The following is a 5686-nucleotide window of genomic DNA, read 5'->3' on the forward strand; positions in this document are numbered from 1 at the left end:
CAAACCATCCCCATCACCTAGCCGTTCATGGTCTAGGGCCTCGACATGGTAGGACCCCTCAAAAAGTGCCTTGGTGGCTTCACTCACCTGCTCGTAGCAGTGGACAAATTCACCAAGTGGATAGAGGCGAAGCCCATCACCAACATCCGCTTAGAAGAGGCGGTCCAATTCTTTCTCGACATCATCTATCAGTTCAGTGTTCCTAACTGTATCATCACTGACCACAGAACTAATTTCACCGGGAAGAAGTTCCTAGACTTCAGTGATGGATATGGCATCAAGATCGACTAGGCCTTGGTCGGACACCCATGTACTAACGGTCAGGTTGAGCATGCTAATAGCATGGTCCTCTAAGGACTTAAGCCATGCATCTTCGGTCAACTCAACAAGTACGTTAGGCGATGGGTTGCAGAGGTCCCAACAATCCTCTAGAGCTTGAGAATGACCCTGAACCAATCCACAGGGTTCACACCCTTCTTCTTGGCCTACGGAGCTGAAGTAGTGCTGTTGAAAGGTCCTAATATGGCTAGAGGGGGGTGAATAGCCTATTTAAAAATCTACAAACTGACTAAAGCAATTTGATTAGTATAACAAATAGCTAAATGCAAACTTACTCTAGCTCTACAAGGGTTGCAAGCCACCTATCCAACCATTCTAGTTGCTATGATCACTAATCACACAATACTCTAAGTCACTACTCACTAAGAGCTCTCACACTTGCTACACTAAAGAGCTCCACTAGATGAACTTAAACTACAAAGCAAGCTCTCAATTCTAGCTACACTAAAGAGCTTGCTACAACTAGTTTGCAAGAATATGAATGAGTGAGTAGGGTGATTATACCACCGTATAGAGGAGTGAACCAATCACAAGATGAATACTAAATCAATCACCAGGAGAATACCAAGGGGCAAGAGACAACCAATTTTCTCCCGAGGTTCACGTGCTTGCCAACATGCTACGTCCCCATTGTGTCGACCAACACTTGGTGGTTCAGCGGCTAAGAGGTTTTGCACAAACCTTGTCCACATAATTGGACACCGCAGGAACCTACCCACAAGTGAGGTAACTCAATGACATGAGCAATCCACTAGAGTTACATTTTGGCGCTCCACCGGGGAAGGTACAAATCCCCTCACAATCACCGAAGATGGCCACGAACAATAACCAACTCATGCCAATCCTCCTCCACTACACCAAGCCGTCTAGGTGGTGGCAACCACCAAGTGCAACAAGCGAATACCACATCAAAAACACAAACACCAAGTGCCTCTAGATGCAATCACTCAAGCAATGCACTTGGATTCTCTCTCAATCTCATAAAGATGATGAATCAATAATGGAGATGAGTGGGAGGGCTTTGGCTAAGCTCACAAGGTTGCTATGTCAATGCAAATGGCCAAGAGAGTGAGCTTGAGCTGGCCATGGGGCTTAAATAAAAGCCCCCACAAAATAGAGTCTTTGGCTCCTCAGTCCACTAAAAAATGGGACGACCGGATGCATAGGTCAGATTGTCCGGATGCTAGACCCCAGCGTCCGGTCGCGCGATGTGTGCCACGTGTCCCCTGCTTCAAACGCTGATCGCCTGATCTCAACGGTCATCAGTAATTTAAGTTGTGACTAGACATGCTACTTCAAAGTGACCGGACGCAGGACCTCAGTGTCTGGTCATTTCCAGTAAGCTTCCATTCGAGAAAAATCACGACCGGACGCGTCTGGTCATGCCTGACCAGACTCACCTTGCATCCGGTCACTTGCTGTCTCCTCTGTACAGCCATGTTAGTGGTACTAGACGCACCCAGCTAGTGTCTGATCATGAAGTGGCCTAGCGTCTGGTTGAAGACCGATGTCAGCGTCTTCACTACTTCTGCTGACCGGACGTAGGACCCAGCGTCCGATCACTATGTGACTAGTGTCTGGTCACTTACAGTGACCTCTGTCTTTTCTGTATAGAGCGCCGGTGGCACCTGTGGACTGTCTGCACTCTATGGGTGGACACTTCACTAGTGAAGCTCCTAACCCTTGCTCAAATGTGCCAACCACCAAGTGTATCACCTTGTGCACATGTGTTAGCATATTTTCACAAATGTTTTCAAGGGTGTTAGCACTCCACTAGATCCTAAATGCATATGCAATGAGTTAGAGCATCTAGTGCCACTTTGATAATGGTATTTTGATACGAGTTTCACCCCTCTTAATAGTATGGCTATCGATCCTAAATGTGATCACACTCTCTAAGTGTCTCGGTCACTAAAACAAAATAGCTCCTACAACTTATGCCTTTGCCTTGAGCCTTTTGTTTTTTTCTTTCTTCTTTTCAAGTCCAAGCACTTGATCATCACCATAGCATCACCATCATCATGATATGATCTTCATTTGTCTCATCATTTGGAATGTGCCACCTATCTCATAATCACTTTGATAAACTAGGTTAGCACTTAGGGTTTCATAAATTCACCAAAACCAAACTAGAGCTTTTAGCTACCCTTCGACATCGACCATGGCGCCCCAAGAGTGAAGGCCTCCAACTATGACTGAGCCATAGAGGCTTAGCAAGATGCGGTCGACCTGCTCAAGGAGGTCCATGAGACGACCGTCATCCACTCTGCTCGCTACCAGTAGACTCTCCGTAGGTACCACGAGAGGAAAATCAGAGGAAGGATCCTTGAGGATGGAGACCTCGTGCTTCGAAGGACCTAGTTGACCAAGGAAAAGCACAAACTCTCTCCACCATGGGAAGAACCCTATATGGTGACTGAAGTGATCCAACCAGGCACCTACCGACTAAAGGACGACAATGGCGATATTCTCACCAACACTTAGAACATCGAATAGTTATGTCATTTCTTCCCTTAAAATTCGGTCTTACCATTTTCTTTCATTCAACGTTCACTCCTACAAAGCACCCTGGCTTGAACACTTTTAGCCCGGATCGCTCGGGGGCTCCACGAGGGTGCGATACCACCTCTTTTTTACTATCATATGGTAAATACATTTTTTACCCGAACGAAAGGGTTGTTTCTTCCTTTAACTATCATACGTAACTTTGCTTCAACATTCCGACCGATCGCACCCCACCTCTACCTATGGTTATGAGTAGCTGAGCCTCGTAGGCCACACCTAAGCTCTTAAGGTTGCAGCCTATGGGATGAACGGGCAGGTGCAAAAAAGAAAGAATAAAAAACAGAGCTATGCTAGGGTAAAAACAAGGAACGGACAGGACAAGCTTCCCGAACGAAGTGATCCCATCATAAAAATGAAAATGATTGTATTCATTAATACAAAAAACATTCACACGGGGGCTTCCCCATGAACTCATCCTTTACATGTGCTAAAGTACTTTACTTTACATGCTATTATGGCTGCTCGGCGGCATCAGCTGCCAACGCGACCTTCAGCCACGCTCGTATGGTCGGAGGCAGGGCAACGTTCGCTTCCGATCCAGGCTCTGCTCCATCCACAGGTAGGGTGATGTCTTGACATACATCTTCAGCCACACTCGCACGGTGAGCCTCCTTCACCCACTACGCAGAGACTTGTTTGGCCACCAAACTATGCGTGTGGCAGCAAGCTTTCCCCAAACGCATAGATGGCGTCCGTGCTCCTGTCATCGGCGTGCCCTCTATAGATAGCGGCAAAGTCTAGGTCTAGGTGTCTTCTGGAGGTAGGCACCAAGTACCGCAACAAGTTCATGGGCATCATCCAAGAGTGTTTACTGCCACCAGACATAACCACCACCATAAGGGCCCCGCTTAGTTCCGCTCCCTCAACTTCAGCGAGCGCAACGAGTACCTCAAGGGCGTCGCACCCATAGATGCTCAGCAAAAGAGCATGGAGCTTTGGACTTTCCCATACAAATGGAGCAGCTCCTAGATAGGGATGCTGCCTACCGAAGTATGGCCACCATAGCTAGAGGATGTCTTTGAGATCTCATCAAACTTTATGAACTGGCCGACCTGAGCAGCTACAGGGGTGAAACCCCCCACCAGCGTAGTCCTGAGCAGCTTCCCCTCCGACAAAGCTCACCCCATGAAGATCCACCAGAAAAAATCCACGTGTGGCTCCATCTCAAGGATGGCCTCACAGATGGTGGCGAAGCCGGCGACATGCATCACCCCAGTCAGATTGATGTGTTGTAGCTCCAGGCCCCACTCATTGAGGAGCCCATGCAGGAACCAGTGCATGGGGTATCCTAGCCTACGCTTGTGGAAGGTGAGGAATGAGATGACCTCATCGGCCCGAGGACACGGAAAATCCTCCCCCGCAGGAGCGCTCTAGTGTGCCACCTCCTTCAGCGGTAGCACCCCCTTCTCGGCGAAGGCGGCCAGCACCGACTCGCTCATAATAGATGACCTCTAGCTCAACATTGTGCTCTAGATTCATGAACGGATCTATGAGTTTCTCCTCTCCCTCACTCTAGCCCTTTCTTTTCCTAGGAACCACTGTGGCACATGAATGCTCTTGACAAGAAGGAAGAAGGAGGAGAGGCAGTAGATGGGGAATAGGCGAAGGAATGGGATGAAAGCCCTCTCCCTTCCCCTATTTAAGGAGAAGGCGCAACAGTTGGGGAAAGGCACGGGATTGGGGTGAAAAACTCTCTCTCTTTCCCCATTCAATGCGGATGGGATACGATGGGACACGCCCTAACCAATGGGATGCTCGCTGCCTGACGAGAGGTGCCTGGTCAGACGGGACATGGCCTAGGCATGGCCCACCACTACCGCATGTCAGGCATGGGAAACAAGGTGCAACCGCATGTAGGCGGCCCTTCGCCTTCCTAGGCAAGACTTGGAAGGGCCCAATGAGAGGATCTTCGCCCAGGAAAGACTAATAGGCTTCCTGAGTCGATCGGACGGCTTAGGCAAATGCCGAGAGATAGGTAAGGAGCAGAGGGATGCCCCATGTGGGCCATGCCGACTCCGTCATGAACGATGAGTGTGGATCCTAGTCGGACATATCCGATAGGAGCTCCTCAAACCCCGTCACTCGAGTCATCAAGGTAACATTACCAACCCCCACTATTTCTTTATATGATCATTCATTCATCTGCTATCATTCATACATTCATGCATGCATTCACACATTCATCCATACACGCATTCATTCATCCCAAACATCTGAAGCATCACATATGTAGTTAAATGCATCACAATGCTCCGTATTGCGTCATGAAGCGGCAGTTACCTCATTCAACATGAGCAACGACCGATCGGGGTTTAAAGGCTATCCCACAAAGGGCTCAAGGCCGCCTCGCATCAAACAGAGCTAGGGGAGAAAACACATATGAGCCCCAGCAGCCCTCACCTAGTCTGCTCCGAAGCAGATAGGGTCATCTCAACCTCATCATTTGATCCTAACCTCAAGCCATGCCTATAGAATCTCCATCAAGGGGAGGCCAGCGGGCCACCCAGGTCGATCTCTAGAATGAGCCAAGCATCTACTAGGATGTGGGTTAAGGAGCAGTGGAATGCCACATGAGGGCTATGCCAACCCCGTCACGAATGACGGACCCAAATTTCACTCGAACATGCCTGTTAGCGAGCTCACCGAGCGCGTCACTTGAGCCATCGAGGCAAGCGACGTTAGCTCAGCCCCTCTAGTTGTGAAAACCATGGATGGGGTAATGCACGAAAACTCAAACCGACCCCTACCAAGCCCAACAGGGCTTGGGGGTTTAGGATGCCCA

This window comes from Miscanthus floridulus, chromosome 2 (genome assembly GCF_019320115.1).
Source record: "Miscanthus floridulus cultivar M001 chromosome 2, ASM1932011v1, whole genome shotgun sequence".
In the NCBI taxonomy this organism is placed as follows: Eukaryota; Viridiplantae; Streptophyta; class Magnoliopsida; order Poales; family Poaceae; genus Miscanthus; species Miscanthus floridulus.